We start from the raw sequence: 21036 nt of genomic DNA on the forward strand, positions 1-21036 counted from the left end.
ATGTGCTGTGACACCGATTGGCAAACAGATATTTCTAATAGACCACGGCGGGTGGTGAGCGAGCGGCTCGGCTGGTGCCCTTAAGAGGAATGAGGAAGCTGGATATCGCATGCCCGCGTGTGCCGGGGTCAGAGCTCGTAAGAGTGGTGCAAAGCAAACGTTGAAGATTCTCGGGCTTGTCTCCTTTGGTTAAATTCCAACAATTCCGTCCATCGTTGTGATGGTGCATTCCTAGTGGTTAGAGCGTTGGACTAGTAACCGGAAGGTTGCGAGTTCAAACCCCCGAGCTGACAAGGTACAAATCTGTCGTTCTGCCCCTGAACAGACAGTTAACCCACTGTTCCCAGGCCGTCAATGAAAATAAGAATTTGTTCTTAACTGACTTGCCTGGTTAAATAAAGGTAAAATAAATAAATATTGACAGTTTGTTAGCTATAGCCTTCTGTGTGTAGCCTAATTTGTCCAGCAAACTTAGACCTGTAATATACTGTGTATTTTATTTGCAATAGCACATTAAATGCATGACCTGGGGTAATATATTTGGATGTTAAATTGGGCCCTAAAGTCTTCTTTTGTCCAAATTCAATGCAACGTCCACAATTCTTGCAGTAACCTCACAATGTCTAAATTGCACTGTGAGGTTTCTAAAAATTCAGGAAATACCATAGCTAGAGCTTTACATGTTCAAAGTACAGTAGCTATGCCTGAATGAGGTCTCAGTAGCCTGCCCTGCAAGGATGGGCGTATGAGTGAGGCAGACAAATGATGTGGGTTGCCGTCCATTGACTGACTTAAATAGTTGGACTGAGGATGGGACACGGCATAGCACTTTAAGCCACTCTGTCACTGGGATAATGAGGATCATCATATAACCACTGTGTTCATTTTCTATAGCCTATAGGCTGGGGATCACTGGGTTGGCAGTCTAGACATGCAATAATAGCTTTAGTGAACTGTATTATCAGCTATTCATTTTGTTAGCTGGTGGTGATGATGGTGGTGGTGGTGAGGATGATGATTATGGTGTGGTGGTTTTGGTGGTGGTGATGTTGAGTATGATGGAATTGGTACACTATATATATTTTTTATTTATTTCACCTTTATTTAACCAGGTAGGCTAGTTGAGAACAAGTTCTCATTTGCAACTGCGACCTGGCCAAGATAAAGCATAGCAGTGTGAACAGACAACACAGAGTTACACATGGAGTAAACAATTAACAAGTCAATAACACAGTAGAAAAAAAGGGGCAGTCTATATACAATGTGTGCAAAAGGCATGAGGTAGGCGAATAATTACAATTTTGCAGATTAACACTGGAGTGATAAATGATCAGATGGTCATGTACAGGTAGAGATATTGGTGTGTAAAAGAGCAGAAAAGTAAATAAATAAAAACAGTATAAAAACAGTATGGGAATGAGGTAGGTGAAAATGGGTGGGCTATTTACCAATAGACTATGTACAGCTGCAGCGATTGGTTAGCTCCTCAGATAGCTGATGTTTGAAGTTGGTGAGGGAGATAAAAGTCTCCAACTTCAGCGATTTTTGCAGTTCGTTCCAGTCACAGGCAGCAGAGTACTGGAACGAAAGGCGGCCAAATGAGGTGTTGGCTTTAGGGATGATCAGTGAGATACACCTGCTGGAGCGCGTGCTACGGATGGGTGTTGCCATCGTGACCAGTGAACTAAGATAAGGCGGAGCTTTACCTAGCATGGACTTGTAGATGACCTGGAGCCAGTGGGTCTGGCGATGAATATGTAGCGAGGGCCAGCCGACTAGAGCATACAAGTCGCAGTGGTGGGTGGTATAAGGTGCTTTAGTGACAAAACGGATGGCACTGTGATAGACTGCATCCAGTTTGCTGAGTAGAGTGTTGGAAGCCATTTTGTAGATGACATCGCCGAAGTCGAGGATCGGTAGGATAGTCAGTTTTACTAGGGTAAGCTTGGCGGCGTGAGTGAAGGAGGCTTTGTTGCGGAATAGAAAGCCGACTCTTGATTTGATTTTCGATTGGAGATGTTTGATATGAGTCTGGAAGGAGAGTTTGCAGTCTAGCCAGACACCTAGGTACTTATAGATGTCCACATATTCAAGGTCGGAACCATCCAGGGTGGTGATGCTAGTCGGGCATGCGGGTGCAGGCAGCGATCGGTTGAAAAGCATGCATTTGGATTTACTCGCGTTTAAGAGCAGTTGGAGGCCACGGAAGGAGTGCTGTATGGCATTGAAGCTCGTTTGGAGGTTAGATAGCACAGTGTCCAATGACGGGCCGAAAGTATATAGAATGGTGTCGTCTGCGTAGAGGTGGATCAGGGAATCGCCCGCAGCAAGAGCAACATCATTGATATATACAGAGAAAAGAGTCGGCCCGAGAATTGAACCCTGTGGCACCCCTAAAGAGACTGCCAGAGGACCGGACAGCATGCCCTCCGATTTGACACACTGAACTCTGTCTGCAAAGTAATTGGTGAACCAGGCAAGGCAGTCATTCGAAAAACCGAGGCTACTGAGTCTGCCGATAAGAATATGGTGATTGACAGAGTCGAAGGCCTTGGCAAGGTCGATGAAGACGGCTGCACAGTACTGTCTTTTATCGATGGCGGTTATGATATCGTTTAGTACCTTGAGTGTGGCTGAGGTGCACCCGTGACCGGCTCGGAAACCAGATTGCACAGCGGAGAAGGTACGGTGGGATTCGAGATGGTCAGTGACCTGTTTGTTGACTTGGCTTTCAAAGACCTTAGATAGGCAGGGCAGGATGGATATAGGTCTATAACAGTTTGGGTCCAGGGTGTCTCCCCCTTTGAAGAGTGGGATGACTGCGGCAGCTTTCCAATCCTTGGGGATCTCAGACGATATGAAAGAGATGGTAATAGGGGTTGCGACAATGACGGCGGATAGTTTCAGAAATAGAGGGTCCAGATTGTCAAGCCCAGCTGATTTGTACGGGTCCAGGTTTTGCAGCTCTTTCAGAACATCTGCTATCTGGATTTGGGTAAAGGAGAACCTGGAGAGGCTTGGGCGAGGAGCTGCGGGGGGGGCGGAGCTGTTGGCCGAGGTTGGAGTAGCCAGGCGGAAGGCATGGCCAGCCGTTGAGAAATGCTTATTGAAGTTTTCGATAATCATGGATTTATCGGTGGAGACCGTGTTACCTAGCCTCAGTGCAGTGGGCAGCTGGGAGGAGGTGTTCTTGTTCTCCATGGACTTCACAGTGTCCCAGAACTTTTTGGAGTTGGAGCTACAGGATGCAAACTTCTGCCTGAAGAAGCTGGCCTTAGCTTTCCTGACTGACTGCGTGTATTGGTTCCTGACTTCCCTGAACAGTTGCATATCACGGGGACTATTCGATGCTATTGCAGTCCGCCACAGGATGTTTTTGTGCTGGTCGAGGGCAGTCAGGTCTGGAGTGAACCAAGGGCTGTATCTGTTCTTGGTTCTGCATTTTTTGAACGGAGCATGCTTATCTAAAATGGTGAGGAAGTTACTTTTAAAGAATGACCAGGCATCCTCAACTGACGGGATGAGGTCAATGTCCTTCCAGGATACCCGGGCCAGGTCGATTAGAAAGGCCTGCTCACAGAAGTGTTTTAGGGAGCGTTTGACAGTGATGAGGGTGGTCGTTTGACTGCGGCTCCGTGGCGGATACAGGCAATGAGGCAGTGATCGCTGAGATCCTGGTTGAAGACAGCGGAGGTGTATTTGGAGGGCCAGTTGGTCAGGATGATGTCTATGAGGGTGCCCTTGTTTACAGAGTTAGGGTTGTACCTGGTGGGTTCCTTGATGATTTGAGTGAGATTGAGGGCATCTAGCTTAGATTGTAGGACTGCCGGGGTGTTAAGCATATCCCAGTTTAGGTCACCTAACAGAACAAACTCTGAAGCTAGATGGGGGGCGATCAATTCACAGATGGTGTCCAGGGCACAGTTGGGAGCTGAGGGTGGTCGGTAGCAGGCGGCAACAGTGAGAGACTTATTTCTGGAGAGAGTAATTTTCAAAATTAGTAGTTCGAACTGTTTGGGTATGGACCTGGAAAGTATGACATTACTTTGCAGGCTATCTCTGCAGTAGACTGCAACTCCTCCCCCTTTGGCAGTTCTATCTTGATGGAAGATGTTATAGTTGGGTATGGAAATCTCTGAATTTTTGGTGGCCTTCCTGAGCCAGGATTCAGACACGGCAAGGACATCAGGGTTAGCAGAGTGTGCTAAAGCAGTGAGTAAAACAAACTTAGGGAGGAGGCTTCTGATGTTGACATGCATAAAACCAAGGCTTTTTCGATCACAGAAGTCAACAAATGAGGGTGCCTGGGGACATGCAGGGCCTGGGTTTACCTCCACATCACCCGCGGAACACAGAAGGAGTAGTATGAGGGTGCGGCTAAAGGCTATCAAAACTGGTCGCCTAGAGCGTTGGGGGCAGAGAATAAGAGGAGCAGGTTTCTGGGCGTGGTAGAATATATTCAGGGCATAATGCGCAGACAGGGTATGGTGGGGTGCGGGTACAGCGGAGGTAAGCCCAGGCACTGGGTGATGATGAGAGAGGTTGTATCTCTGGACGTGCTGGTTGTTATGGGTGAGGTCACCGCATGTGTGGGAGGTGGGACAAAGGAGTTATCAGGGGTATGAAGAGTGGAACTAGGGGCTCCATTGTGAACTAAAATAATGATAACTAACCTGAACAACAGTATACAAGGCATATTGACATTTGAGAGAGACATACAGCGAGGCATACAGTAATCACAGGTGTTGAATTGGGAAAGCTAGCTAAAACAGTAGGCGAGGCTAATCAGCTAGCACAACAAACAGCAGGTAAAATGGCGTTGACTAGGCAACGGGGCCGACAGATAAAACAAACAAGCAGAATGGAGTACCGTGATTAATGGACAGTCCAGCGTGCGTCAGCTATGTAGCCAAGAGATCAGTGTCCAGGGGGCAGCGGTGGATGGGCTGGGAAGCTGGACTGGTGAGTGTTATACAGGTTAAAAAAACTAACAATGACTAAATAGCTTGTAGCTAGTTAGCTGGTTAGCGTCTGGAGGTTCTTGAGTGTGTTCTAAAAAATTAAAAATAATAGCGATTCCGTATCACATTGGGTGAGGCAGGTTTCCGGAAGGTATAAACAAATAAAAAATTCAAAAAGAGATAGAAAGTAAATGGGTCCAGAGAGTGTTTGGGATGCGGTGATTCAGACGGTTAGCAGGCCTGTGCTAACAAGCTAACAGTTCGTAGGCCCGGGCTAGACAAGGTAGCAGTTAGCGGACCGGAGCTAGACAAGCTAGCAGTTAGCAGGCCGAATTAGCAAGCATGGAGATAGCGAGGGCTAGAGAGTTAGCCTTTGGGGGACGTCGCGATGGGGTGAGTCTGTTTATTCCTCTTCATGCGGTGACATCGACAGACCGGTCGTGGGCCCGGGTATTGTAGCCCAGGAGTATGCTACAGGTGCTCTGGCCGGGCTAGCTTCAGGCTAAGTGGGTGGAAACGCTAGCCAGGGGTAATCATCCGGGGTTGCTGTTTAGCTAGATAGCTAGTTGTGAAGATCCAGCTGAAAAATGTTCCGTTTGCGGTGGGAATCCGGGGATGAAAAATAAATAGGTCCGTTGTGCTCTGGTTAGGGTCGCGTTGTTCGAACTGGCGAGAGCTTTCCGGGCTAAAGGTTAGCTGATGACCGGTTAGCTGAAGACCGCTAGCATAGCTGGTGGATTAGCTGGCTAGCTTCAGTTGAGGGGTTCCGGTTCCGAAGTAAATATAAATACTTTAGGAAAAATAGCTACATTGGGTGAGGCGGGTTGCAGGAGAGTATTTGGAAGCTTAGGTTTAGCAAAATGTTTTTAAAGAGGTATGCGAAGAAAAATATGTTAAAAAAAACGAAAAAGATGCGATATATACAGGGACGGGACGACAGGACGACTTACTGCTACGCCATCTTGGATATACAAAAGTATGTGGACATATTAGTGGATTCGGCTATTTCAACCACATCCGTTGCTGACAGGTGTATAAAATCGAGCACACAGCCATGCAATCTCAATAGACGGACATTGGCAGTAGAATGGCCTTACTAAAGAGCTCAGTGACTTTCAACATGGCACCGGCACAGGATGCCAGCTTTCCAACAAGAAATCTTAACGCTACAGCATACAATGATTTTCTAGATGGTTCTGTGCTTCCAACTTTGTGGCAACAGTTTGTGGAAGGCCATTTTCCTGTTTCAGCATGACAATGCCCCTGCGCACAAAGCGAGGTGCATACAGAAATGGTTTGTAGAAATCAGTGTGGAAGAACTTAACTGGCCTGTACAGAGACCTAACCTCAACCGCATCAAACACCTTTCAGATGATTTGTAATTAGACTGCAATGAATTAGACTGCAGACCAGGCCTAATCACCCAAAATCAGTACCAGACCTCACTAACGCTCTTGTGGCTAAATGGAAGCAAGTCCAACAATGTTCCAATATCTAGTGGAAAGCCTTCTGTTATAGCAGGAAAGAGAGACCAACTCCATTATTTTGGAATGAGATGTTCGACAAGCAGATGTCCACATACTTTTGTTCATGTAGTGTATTATTGTTTGTATTTGGCAGATTAGTGTAGTGCTGATGTTATCGTCAGATGGCATACATGTAGTGGTTACATATCCCTCTGTATGGTCTTTCATAATGTAAAACCAGGTTGAAGGACATTTCCTTTATAATTATGAACAGATCAACACAGAGGCTGAGCTAAGAGAGAAGAGCTTATTCTATTATGGAATGATCAATACTCATTAATAGAGCTCATTTCCTTTTAATTTGTCTTTGGCCTTGGAAGTCCTGAGACATTCTTAATTTAATATCTGTGGGAGATGTAATATCCAGTGTTCCCTTTATAGATAAGTACCACAATTAAACACCACAGAAAACCTCAATTGCCTTTCATCAAGGCATACATCACAAAATGAACAGAATAGTAGAAGGTCAAATAATGTGGTAAAGCCCTTAAAACTGCTGGTAGTAGAACCAGAGTAACCAAACCAAAGTAGTGGAGCTTAATGATGGATTGCCTGCCTGTCCTTCCCTCAGCAAAATATGGTATTGAATGGAAAATGTTAAATTACTGTCCATGAAGTAATAACAGATTGTAATTCACTTGACAGAAATGTAATGGGAAAAATGAGTAGCCTTTCCGTTCGAGTTATTCATTTCCAACCCCCAAACGCCCTCATTTCAAATGGAGCTTATGCGCTATGATATTTAGCAGTCTTGCATCTATGCTGCACTATTTGAGTTACATCCTCACGTCTAATCACTGTTCATCTGATCCACTATGTATGGAGATAGATACTAGGTTTAAAATGGGTTTCTGTTCCCGTTCTATATTTAGCAAGTCTCCAGGGGTGGACAAAGGATCTCTCAAATGTGGATATGACAGGAGCCTCCAGAGCCAGAGGTTATGAAGTGACATCTCGATGTGTTTGCTCCTAAATCACACTCCCACACATACTAACCCCCCCTATCTCACACTAATACAAACACACAGCAATTTTAAAAAAATCAGATGACCATAGAAAGCATTAAGGCTGTAGTTCTAGTTATTGCATATTTAGTCAGTATTCATCGACTAAGGGCTGTATTCAATCAAATCAGATGTTATTAGTCACATGCGCCGATTACAACAGGTGTAGACCTTACAGTGAAATGCTTATTTACGAGCCCCTAACCAACAATGCAGGTAAAAAAAAAAGAAAGAATAATAATATTAAGAAGAAGAAGAAGAAATAAAAGTAACAAGTAGTTAAAGAGCAGCAGTAAAATAGCAATAGCGAGACTATATATAGGGGGGGGTACCGGTACAGAGTAAATGTGTGGGGGCACCGGTTAGTCAATGTTTCAAATGTATTTATAAAGCCTTCTTACATCAGCTGATGTCACAAAGTGCTATAAAGAAACCCAGCCTAAAACCCCAAACAGCAAGCAATGTAGGTGTAGAACGGTGGCTAGGAAAAACTCCCTAGAAAGGCCAGAACCTAGGAAGAAACCTAGAGAGGAACCAGGCTATGAGGGGTGGCCAGTCCTCTTCTGGCTGTGCCGGGTGGAGATTATAACAGAACATGGCCAAAATGTTCAAATGTTCATAGATGACCAGCACAGTCAAATAATAATAATCACAGTAACAGCACCTCAGGAGTAAATGTCAGTTGGCTTTTCATAGCCGATCATTCAGAGTATCTCTACCACTCTTGCTGTCTCTAGAGAGTTGAAAACAGCAGGTCTGGGACACGGTAGCACGTCCAGTAAACAGGTCAGGGTTCCATAGACCCAGGCAGGACAGTTGAAACTGGAGCAGCAGCATAACCAGGTGGACTGGGGACAGCAAGGAGTTATCAGGCCAGGTAGTCCTGAGGCATGGTCCTAGTGCTCAGGTCCTCAGAGAGAAAAAGAGAAACAAAGAAAGAGAGAAAAAAAAGTGAGAGAGAGAAAAGGAGAGGGAGAGAATTAGAGAGAGCATACTTACATTCACACAGGACACCGGATAAGACAGGAGAAATACTCCAGTTATAACAGACTGACCCTATCCCCCCGACACATAAACTACTGCAGCATAAATACTGGAGGCTGAGACAGGAGGGGTCAGGAGACACTGTGGCCCCATCCGACGATACCCCCGGACAGGGCCAAACAGGTAGGATATAGCCCCACCCACTTTACCAAAGCAAAGCCCCCACACCACTAGAGGGGTATCTTCAACCACCAACTTACTATCCTGAGACAAGGCCGAGTATAGCCCACGAAGATCTCCCCCACGGCACGAACCCAAGGGGGGGCGCCAACCCTGACAGGAAGATCACATCAGTGACTCAATCCACTCAAGTGACGCACCCCTCCTAGGCACAGCATGGAAGAGCACCAGTAAGCCAGTGACTCTGCTCCTGTAATAGGCTTTGAGGCAGAGAATCCCATTGGAGAGAGGGGAGTCGGCCAGGCAGAGACAGCAAGGGTGGTTCGTTGCTCCAGTGCCTTTCCGTTCACCTTCACACTCCTGGGCCAGACTACACTCAATCATAGGACCTACTGAAAACATGAGTCTTCAATAAAGACTTAAAGGTCGAGGCCGAGTCTGCATCTCTCACATGGATAGGCAGACCATTCCATAAAAATGGAGCTCTATAGGAGAAGGCTCTGCCTCTAGCTGTTTGCTTAGAAATTCTAGGGACAGTAAGGAGGCCTGCGTCTTGTGACCCTAGCGTACGTGTAGGTATGTACGGCAGGACCAAATCGGAAAGATAGGTAGGAACAAGCCCATGTAATGCTTTGTAGGTTAACAGTAAGCCAGTGTAGAGAGGTTAGCATTGGAGAAATATGATCATATTTTTTGGGTTCTAGACAAGATTCTAGCAGCCGTGTTTAGCACTAACTGAAGTTTATTTAGTGCTTTATCCAGGTAGCCGTAAACTAGAGCATTGCTGTAGTCTAACCTAGATGTGACAAAAGCATGCATACATTTTTCTGTATCATTTTTGGACAGAAAGTTTCTGATTTTTGCAATGTTACGTAGTTGGAAAAAAGCTATCCTTGAAATATTCTTGATGTTCATCAAAAGCGAGATCAGGGTCCAGAATAATGCTGAGGTCCTTCACGGTTTTATTTGAGACAACTGTACAACCATCAAGATTAATTGTCAGATTCAGCAGAAGAGCTCTTCGTTTCTTGGCACCTAGAACTAGCGTCTCTGTTTTGAGATGTTCTAAAAGTAGAACATTTGCCGCCATCCACTTCCTTATGTCTGAAACACAGGCTTCCAGGGAGGACAATTTTGGCGCTTCACCATGTTTCAACGAAATGTACAGCTGTGTATCGTCCGCATAGCAGTGAAAGTTAACATTATGTTTCCGAATGACATCACCAAGAGGTAAAATATATAGTGAAAATAATACGTAGCCTTGAGGAACACAGTTGATTTGTCATAGGACAAACCATCTACAGACACATACGGATATCTTTCCGACAGATAAGATCTAAACCAGGCCAGAGCTTGTCCGTGTAGACCAATTTGGGATCCAATCTCTCCAAAAGAATGTGGTGATCGATAGTATCAAAAACAGCACTAAGGTCTAGGAGCACGAGGACAGATGCAGAGCCCCGGTCTGACTCCATTAAAAGGTCATTTAGCACCTTCACAAGTGCATTCTCAGTGCTATGATGGGTCTAGAACCATTGTTTCATATACATTGTTTGTCTTCTGGAAGGCAGTGAGTTGATGCGCAACAGCTTTTCTAAGATTTCTGAAAGGAATGGGAGATTCAATATAGGCCAAAAGTTTTTTATATTTTCTGGGTCACGTTTTGGCTTTTTCAAGAGAAGCTTTATTACAGCCACTTTTAGTGAGTTCAGTACACATCCGGTGGATAGAGAGGCGTGTGTTATGTTCAACATAGGATTGCCAAGCACAGGAAGTAGCTCTTTCAGTAGTTTAGTTGGAATAGGGTCCAGTATGCAGCTTGAAGGTTTAGAGGCCATGATTATTTTCGTCAAGGTGTCAAGAGATATAGTATTAAAAAACTTGAGTGTCTCCCTTGATCCTAGGTCCTGGCAGTGTTCTGCAGACTCAGGACAACTGTGCTTTGGAGGAATTTTCAGATTTAAAGAGGAATCCGTAATTTGCTTTCTAATGATCATGATCTTTTCGTCAAAGAAGTTCATGAATTTATCACTGCTGAAGTGAAAGCTATCCTCCCTTGGGGAATGCTGCTTTTTAGTTAGCTTTGCGACAGTATCAAAAATACATTTTGGATTGTTCTTATTTTCCTCAATTAAGTTGGAAAAATAGGATGATCGAGCAGCAGGACTCTTCGACACTGCACGGTACTGTCTTTCCAGTTTGGTGTAGCACCATTCACGTTCCAATTTTCTGGAAGCTTGCTTCAGAGCTCGGGTACTTTCCCTATACCAGGGAGCTTGTTTCTTATGAGAAATGTTTTTTGTTTTTAGGGTGCGACTGCATCTAGGGTATTATGCAAGGTTAAATTGAGTTCCTCAGTTAGATGGTTAACTGATTTTTGTACTCTGACGTCCTTGGGGAGGTGGAGGGAGTCTGGAAGAGCATCTAGGAATCTTTAGGTTGTCCGAGAATTTATAGCACGACTTTTGATGATAATTGTTTGGGGTCTAAGCAGATTATTTGTTGCGATTGCAACATAACAAAATGGTGGTCCGATAGTCCAGGATTATGAGGGAAAACATTAAGATCCACAACATTTATTCCACGGGACAAAACTATGTCCAGAGTATGACTGTGGCAGTGAGTAGGTCCAGAGACATATTGGACAAAACCCACTGAATTGATGATGACACCGAAAGCCTTTTGGAGTGGGTCTGTGGACTTTTCCATGTGAATATTAAAGTCATCAATAATGTGAATATTATCTTCCATGATTACAAGGTCCGATAGGAATTCAGGGAACTCAGTGAGGAATGCTGTATATGGCCCAGGAGGCCTGTAAACAGTAGCTATAAAGTGATTGAGTAGGCTGCATAGATTTCATAACTTGAAGCTCAAAAGATGAAAACGCAGTCGTTTTTTTTGTCAATTGAAATTTGCTATCGTAAATGATAGCAACACCTCTGCCTTTGCGGGATGCGCAGGGGATATGGTCACTGGTGTAACCAGGAGGTGAGGCCTCGTTTAACACAGTAAATTCATCAGGCTTGAGCAAGGTTTCAGTCAGGCCAATATCAATATTATGATCCGTGATTAGTTAATTGACTATAACTGCCTTGGAAGTGAGGGATCTAACATTAAGTAGCCCTATTTTGAGACGTGAGATATCACAATCTCTTTCAATAATGACAGGAATGGAGGAGGTCGTTATTCCAGTGAGATTGCTAAGGCGACCACCACCATCTTTAGTTTTGCCCAACCTAGATCGAGGCACAGACATGGTCTCAATGGGGATAGCTGAGCTGACTACACTGACTGTGCTAGTGGCAGACACCACTAAGCTGGCAGGCTGACTAACAGCCTGCTGCCTGGCCTGCACCCTATTTCTTCGTGAAGCTAGGGGAGTTAGAGCCCTGTCTATGTTCGTAGATGAGATGAGAGCACCCCTCCAGCTAGGATGATGTCCGTCACTCGTCAGCAGGCCAGGCTTGGTCCTGTTTGTGGGTGAGTCCCAGAAAGAGGGCCAATTATCTACAAATTATATATTTTTGGGAGGGGCAGAGAACAGTTTTCAACCAGCGATTTAGTTGTGAGACTGATCACTAGAGCTCATCACTCCCCCTAACTGGGAGGGGGCCATAGACAATTACTTGATGCCAACATCTTTCTAGCTGATTTACACGCTGAAGCTATGTTGCGCTTGGTGACCTCTCACAGTTTCATCCTAACATCGTTGGTGCTGACATGGATAACAATATCCCTCTACTCTCTACACTCGCCAGTTTTAGCCTTAGCCAGCACCATCTTCAGATTAGCCTTAACGTCGGTAGCCCTGCCCCCTGGTAAATAGTGTATGATCGCTGGATGATTCGTCAAAGTCTAATATTGCGGGTAATGGAGTCGCCAATGACTTGGGTTTTCAATTTGTCAGAGCTAATGGTGGGAGGCTTCGGCGTCTCAGACCCCTTAACGGGAGGAGGAGAGACCAGAGAAGGCTCGGACTCTAACTCCGACCCGTTGCTTAATGGGGAGAACTGGTTGAAAGTTTCTGTCGGCCAAATGAGCGTCACCGGTTGAGCATTCCTTCAGTATTTCCTTCCAAAAGCCATGAGAAAACTGTCCGGCTACGGGGACTGTGCGAGGGGATTTATACTACTATCTGTACTTATTGGTGGCACAGATGCTGTTTCATCCTTTCCTACACACAAATTACCCTTGCCTAACGATTGCGTCTGAAGCTGGGCTTGCAACACAGCTAATCCTCGCCATAAGGCGACCATTCTCCTGTATATTATCAGTACAGCGACTGCAAAAAGAAGGCATAATGTTAATGTTACTATTTAGCTTCGGCTGGTGGAGGTCCTGACGAACCATGTCCAGATAAAGCATCCGGACTGAAAAAATTGAATGAAAAAAGTTGCAAAAAAAGTGTAATATAAATGTTAATTAGAAAGTAAAAACCGTAGGTAGCAGGTAGCAAAGTAAGATTAGCAACAAACTGCACAACAGCACGTAAACAACTCTACAAGTTGTGACTGGAAATGATGCCAAAAAACAAGTCAACTAATCCTCCGAGGTAACTGAGGTAATATGTACATGTAGGTAGATCATTAAAGTATCTATGCATAGATGATAACAACAGAGAGTAGCAGCAGAGTAAAAGAGGGGGGAGAGCAATGCAAATAGTCTGGGTAGGCATTTGATTAGATGTTCAGGAGTCTTAGGCGTGGGGGTAATAGCTGTTTAGAAGCCTCTTGGACCTAGACTTGGCGCTCCGGTATCACTTGCCTTGCGGTAACAGAGAGAACAGTCTATGACTAGGATGGCTTGAGTCCTTGACAATTTTTAGGGCCTTCCTCAGACACTGCCTGATATAGAGGTCCTGGATGGCTGGAAGCTTTGCCCCAGTGATGCACTGGGCTGTACGCACAACCCTCTGTTGTGCCTTGCGATTGGAGGCCGAGCAGTTGCCATATCAAGCAGTGAGTGATGCAACCAATGCTCTCAATGGTGCAGGACCCATGCCAAATGTTTTCAGTCTCCTGAGGGGGAATAGGCTTTGTCATGCCCTCTTCACAACTGCCTTGATGTGCTTGGACAGTGATAGTTTGTTGGTGATGTGGACAACAAGGAACTTGAAGCTCTCAACCTGCTCCACTACAGCCCTGTTGATGAGAATGGGGGCGTGCTCGGTCCTCTTTTTCCTGTAGTCCACAATCATCTCCTTTGTCTTGATCACGTTGAGGGAGATGTTGTTGTCCTGGCACCACACGTCCAGGTCTCTGACCTCCTCCCTATAGGCTGTCTCGTCGTTGTTGGTGATCAGACCTACCACTGTTGTGTCATCGGCAACCTTAATGATGGTGTTGGAGTCGTACTTGGCCGTGCAGGATGGGACTGAACACGCACCCCTTAGGGGCCCCTGTGTTGAGGATCAGTGTGGCAGATGTGTTGTTACTTACACTTACCACCTGGGGGCGGCCCATCAGGAAGTCCAGGATCCAGTTGCAGAGGGAGGTCTTTAGTCCCAGGGTCCTTAGCTTATTGATGAGCTTTGAGGGCACTATGGCACTATGATTACATATGTGTTATTTCATATTTGTGGTACAATGTAGAAAATAGTGAAAATAAAGAAAATCCCTGGAATGAGTAGGTGTGTCCAAACTTTTGACTGGTACTTGCTTAATTAATTTGATTAATATTATGGTGTTTTTATTCCAAGAATAACGAAAACCCTCTGGGTTTCTTTTAGGATAGAACGGAAAATATGGCGCTGTACAACGTGATGTCAGGAGTACAGTACGGAATCCCCATGTAGCGCACGGGGAGGAAGGAATAGGCTGTCCTTGTAAATAAGAATTTGTTCTTAACTGACTTGCCTAGTTAAATAAAGGTTACACTAAGATCATAACATTTCTGCACTCTAATTCTAGTCTAAACAATACCCAAGCGGAGATTAAGTGAAAATAAAAATCTCAATAATTTATCAAGACCAGTCCCCATGCTTGTCTCAGAGCAGTGTGAAACGGTGCTAAAATAGTTGTAGGCTTTTGCTTCAAATCCTATTGCCTCTAACTTCAATATGCTCTTCAAATAAATAAGACCTGCGCCACTTTTAACAGCACATTACTCAACATTAGTGAGACTCATGTCGCCTACGTACAGTATATCGAAAAATATGACGTGACTCTCCACCAATAATTACATATAAAGGATTGGAAGATTGGAGCATATTTCTGTAATTCAGTGATATTTATTCCCATAGTAATTTGTTATGAATCCATAACTAAATAAACATATATCTGAAAGAGTATTTTTGTAATTATTTTATTAATGAAAGCATAAAGATGCCATTATTAGTTACATTGTTTGAACGTGCAGACTGGCACTAAGAACAGAACCCCTTCCTCCCTTCCCTATGGCTAGGTCAGTCTTCTGTGTGTGGCTCTGCGGCCCATCCCGTGCCCCCTGCCCTCGTGTCTTGTATGCTTTCAGTGGATACAGCTGAAGAACTGCAAGGCAGTCCCATTGTGCGCCACTCCGGAGCCATGACCAATATATATTGTCCTGCTAATAACAGGGTTAATAATATATATATGAGAATTTCCAATGAGCTTTTATATCATTCTAAATTAATAATAATAATCGCTTTGTTTAAAAAATAACTATATTTTGGAGATGATTTTGTTTTCCAAAAACGTAAAATGAGCGAGAAAAAGGCCATTCTTGAACATGGGGTGAGACATTGTTACTAATTTGTAAATAAAGCCTGTTTGTTATTTATAATGATTTATTTCTGTTTTTAGAGCCAGAGAAACCAAAAACCTAGTTATCACATGGGTCTCCCAGTCAAGGGTATTGAACCAGCATCTGCAGCAACACAGCTTGCACTGCCATGCAGTGTCTTTACCACAAAGGCGCTGTACAATGTCACTGGTCGGGAGTGGGCTACAGTACTACAGTAAGAGAAAAAAAAGACGTTAGTGTAACAACAGTAATACTGAAGTCGTGCACAATTATCAGTCTCTATTTAGGTTTATGTCGCCCATTCATTGTCAGTTAGAGACACAGTAGGACCCAAAAGCATAATCAGAGCTCTAACTGCTCCTTGCGCTGGTCTGGAGCAATGAACTGGTGATGCAGGGTACTGTACTAAACCACAAATTACCTCTAAGTCCTGCAGTGTAAAACTCACAATTTGTAAAGGAGGAACCACTGTGGGGTCACTGTGGGGACATCATCATCGATGCACTTATTGATGAAGCCAATGACTGATGTGATGTACTCCTCAATGCAATCAGAGGAATTCCGGAACATACTCCAGTCTGTGCTAGCAAAACAGTCCTGTAGCTTAGCATCTGCTTGATCTGACCACTTTTTTATTGATCGTCGAGTCACTGGTGCTTCCTGCTTTAATTTCTGCAAGTATGCAGGAATCAGGAGGATAGAATTATGGTCAGATTTGCCAAATGTAAGGCGAGGGAGAGCTTTGTATGCGTCTCTGTGTGTGGAGTAAAGGTGGTCCTGAGTTTTTTTTCCCTCTGGTTGCACATGCTGATAGAAATTTTGGTAAGACTGATTTAAGTTTCCCTGCAATCAAGTCCCCGGCCACTAGGAGCACCACCTCTGGGTGAGCATTTTCCTGTTTGCTTATGGCCCAATACAGCTCAATGAGTGTGGTCTTAGTGCCAGCATCAGTCTATGGTGGTATGTAGAGAGCTACGAAAAATACAGATGAAAACTAGAGGTAGATAGTGTGGTCTACAGCTTATCATGAGATACTCTAACTCGGGCAAGCAAAACCTTTAGACTTTCTTAGATATCGTGCACAAGCTGTTATTTACAAAAATACATAGTCCACCTCCCCTTGTCTTACCAGACGCCGCTGTTCTATCCTGCCGATACAGCGTATAACCAGCCAGCTGTATGTTTATAATGTCATCATTCAGCCACAACTTCGTGAAGCATAAGATATTACAGTTGTGAATGTCCGGTTGGTAGTTTAATCTTCCTCATAGGTCATCGACTTTATTTTCCAAAGATTGCACGTTTGCTAGCAGAATGGAAGGCAGTGGGGGTTTATTCGATTGCCTACGAATTCTCAGAAGGCACCCCGCCCCATTTTCTCCGCCTTCTCTTCACGCAAATGACGGGTATCTGGGTGTGTTCCCGGGAAAGCAGAAAGCACGTCGGGCTCGTCGGACTCGTTGAAGGAAAAAAAGGATCCTGCAAGTTTGTGATGAGTAATCGCAGTTCTGATGTCCAGAAGTTATTTTCTGTCACAAGATACAGTAGCAGCAACATTATGTACAACATAAGTTATAAACAACGCAAAGAAACAACAAAAAAACACAATTGGATAGGAACACGTTAAACGTCAGCCTTCTTCTCCGCCGCCATCTAATCCGTATCGCAGAAGTTCAGCGTTACAGCGTGATTGAAATTTAAAGATAATGTTCCCGCATTAGCAAAGACTGCATTCACTTAAACACTGCATATGTCTGCTCAATCGGAAATTACCTTTACATTTCTTTACATTGCACAATCTGTAATGCTTCAGCCCTAGATACTGATTTTCATCAACATGATTTGACATTCATTTTCCATAAAGTCTACATTTTCTACTTGGAGGTTGTTTTGGTTTTTAGGGTTGGGTTTCACTTGGCAGTTTTGAATTTGTGGGACAAAAATCACATGGTATTTAACACGCTTGGCCTGGACTCTTGTCTGGACAGTGCTTTGGACATTCTTGTGGTGTTTGAGGGAGGAAATGATCTTGACTTATTAATCCTGTTGGAAGTCGCCGTAATACAAACAGAAAGTACACTATGAATGACTTGCACATTTGGCATCAAGAGCAAAGAGAGAACAGATATGATTTACCTCCAAGGCTGTGTTTTGCTTTGGCAAAACATTAAATAATAGTGAATCCAAATATTTCAAGCTCCTGGCTGCAGAGATACACAAAGGATGGAAGAACATTTTAGAAGACATGTGAGCACACATCTGATGATCAGCCTATTGAGAAGATGTTCGAGCACAAAGGTCTGTCACTATTAGAACTATACACCCATATCGCTAACAAACACGGATTTGCTTTTCTTGCAGTTTTTCTAGATGAGTTATGTGTTACTAGATTCCTATGACATTTTTTTCTGGCTAATACGCTTTTCAATTTTTTCTGCTGAAAGAACATTATTTAATGAATTGAGGTGCTTTTAGGAAGGTTTTTCCATCCAGAGCAAGCCTAGGGCCCGATTCAATCAGATCTGCTTTAGCCGACATCCGCATTGTGTTTGTTTTGGCAGTGTCAGAGGTGGAACTTTGTTAGAGCTGTCAAATCCACAAGCAGCTCTGTGGGTTAAGGCCAGTTAAGGCTATTGCGGATCACTGCCATTGGATGCAATGAAACCACACCTGACTAGAAGTTCATGCATCTGCTTTACAAGTTCAAACACTCTAATTAACTTATAGGCATAAATCCCCACATCCAAATGAACATAAAACATGCATTAGTCTAACATCAATGGTTTGACATTTTTTATCAGTCATTATTTCTACCATCGATAGAGCCTACACTTTCTAACGCCATTTTGAACGTCTAATGCAGTAGGGATAATAAGGAAGGGAGTGGTTTGTGACACACAAGAGCAGCCGCTCCACGATTTGTCAGCTCATACCCCAGTTACACCTCCAACACCATCAACACATCAGCTATGTAGATCCTCCCAACTCTGGTTAACATTGGTTAGTGCTTGATCTGATTGAATCCAGTTCCTACTTCTGTGTTTTGAATGAGAGCGACTTTAGGTGAAATAGTGCCTATTTTATACCTGTTCTTGCTCTCTCTGTGGAACATATCCACTGTGTGTATTTTTTTACACTCAAAGACATCCTCGGTACAAGTAAAGGTCATTCTGGTGGGATGAAATTGTATATTTCAGCATGACAGATTTCCTCTCTTTTTCTAAATCCTGCCTATTTTAACTCCCAGTGTCTCTCACCATCTAATTTGCATCAATACACTACATTGATGTTGGACATCAATTTCACCATTGATCAATGTTTTTTCAAAATGTATGACTCAAATACAGTATGTCTTCGTTTGAAATACGATGTAGCATTGACATGGGCCACAAACGTCTGGACAGGTAGCTTTGTGGTTAGAGGGTGGCAGGTATCCTAGTGGTTAGAGCTTTGGACCAGTGAACAAATGTTTACTAGATCAAATCCCTGAGCTGACAAGGTAAAAATCTGTTGTTCTGCCCCTGAAGTTAGTTAAATAAAGGAAAAGACCCCCGAAAATAAATAAAAAACAGTACTGGATTTGTGTTGTTTTCTGACCTATGAATCTCAGCCGCTTTTGAACCTTCACGGACAAAATTACTTCCAGATTATTTTGGAACACATGAACAGGAACTGCCTAGTTCACTTTATGGCTAACTTTTGACAGATGTTCTGGAGAGGGTCAGATTCAAGTTAACTCAAGCCACCTGTATAGTACAGTAGGCTACGTTCATTCTTGAATACCAAGCTCTTCTTTCTATGTTATCTATCAAGCATTGCAGACCTTTCATTTTGGGTTCATAAATGGGGTTCAAACATAAGAGTGCCCTGCGGCTTTCTCTAATCTCTGCCGCCATGGTCATTTCTGCACTATTTGCTGCAGTAAATAACCATGAAAGTCAATGGAGCAAGGACAATTATTGCTTCTTTTCAGAAAGGCTTTGCCGCTAGTAAACATAAACAGTTTGATGAGGGTCTCTTTGATTGGACGCAGAGATCTGAGGGTGAACAAGACAAATACTGATGTTTTCTGCCCTGATCTACAAAGGGCATGGTGCTGCCTTGCGGTGATTCACCTCACTAAAGCCATGGTATGATATTTTTGAAATTGCAGATAGATTGTGTGTACTATCAATTTAATTATTTGCATAATTTCTAATCCCTGTTATTTTCTCTCTATTTTTTCCATCTACCCTACCATCCCTACCCTGATTGGAATAAACTAATGGATAACAATACTTCTACTGCTACTTGTACTTATTTTCTCTTACATGTACGGTACATGTACTTAAATCATTTTAGATATATTTCTAATTTCTTGTTTCTGTAAATTCACCCACAGTGGCCAATCCACCATTAATTCTGATCTTAACTCCAACCCTCTGATGTCCAGAGATGATGCCATTTTGCTATTTCCTTTTGCAATACATCCCTCCATTTTACTATTATGTCTTACGGGGATCCTGAACCTCCCTATTTGTAAAATGTTTACCAATATTGTAAAAAATATATGTACTTTACCCAAGAGTATAATGATATTTCCCATTGACTGATTGTAGTTTTTCACATCAGTGCTTGACACTGTTGAACTTTAACCACATCTTTCAATTGATACCTAGTGTATGGGTCAATTGATACCTAGTGTATGGGTCAATTGATACCTAGTGTATGGGTCAATTGATACCTAGTGTATGGGTCAATTGATACCTAGTGTATTGGTCAAGTGAATAGACATTGATCAAAATCAACACTTCTTTTGAATACCATTTAAAATGATTCAATTATCATCATTCATTGTTGGGATGCTATCATTCCAAGCTCACTGCTCTGTTTTGCTTCTCTCAAGCATGCTCTGCCTAAGTGAAAACTGTCAGCCCAGAATAAGGCTGGCACGCTTGTCTACTCTGAGCAGAACATGCTTTTGATCTGTGTTCTCTCTTTGGAAACTAGGTATATCTGTTTTCAGAGAGGCTGAGTGATCCGACGCAAGTACAGGAAAATAAATAGCTTCAACCCCCCCCCAAAAAATCCCTGTACCAAAGGTGTCTTTCAATTTCAAGCAGCTTAGCATACTGCTTACATCAATGACACAAAGAGAATAACAAGTGCTTACCAATGTATTTTAGATGTGGTTTGCCTCCATTGTAAAGAATGGAATTGTCATTCTGTACGTTCGTTCCTTGGCTGAAATTGGCCAAACCTTCTTTTTCTCAGAGGCTGTAGTGAGCGTTTCCTCTGTGTCAAATGCTCAAGCCTCCTGTCACCTGAACGACCATTAGCTTGAGCTGAGGTGATCACGCTGCAAGGCTGAGATGATGAGTTGTGATTTAACTGTTTTATGTTATTCGTCAAATGTGCAAGACCTTGCAAAATATGCAGGGAATTGTTGATTTTGCCCCAAAAAATCTGTAGGGACTAACGGATTATTATGTCCAAATAGAGGCTTTGATGTTGAAAATGCTTGATATGACTGAAGATCTGAATCTTTTGGGAATATTGCTCTCAGAAGAATAGGTTCTCACTATAAAGCACTCCATGATTGGGATTATCAGCTAGGACAAGTTTTTCTTCGCTATTTAAGTGCTAATATTGTCACCCATCAGACTATTCTTGATT

General features: G+C 43.4%; 1 protein-coding gene across 1 annotated transcript in view; it reads left to right on the forward strand.

Annotated features, from left to right (window-relative positions):
- Positions 1 to 21036, forward strand: part of LOC115136668 (CXADR-like membrane protein) — a 99584-nt gene that overhangs the window by 1142 nt on the left and 77406 nt on the right. The window lies entirely within an intron of this gene.

The sequence above is a fragment of the Oncorhynchus nerka genome, linkage group LG11 (genome assembly GCF_034236695.1).
Source record: "Oncorhynchus nerka isolate Pitt River linkage group LG11, Oner_Uvic_2.0, whole genome shotgun sequence".
Classification (NCBI taxonomy): Eukaryota; Metazoa; Chordata; class Actinopteri; order Salmoniformes; family Salmonidae; genus Oncorhynchus; species Oncorhynchus nerka.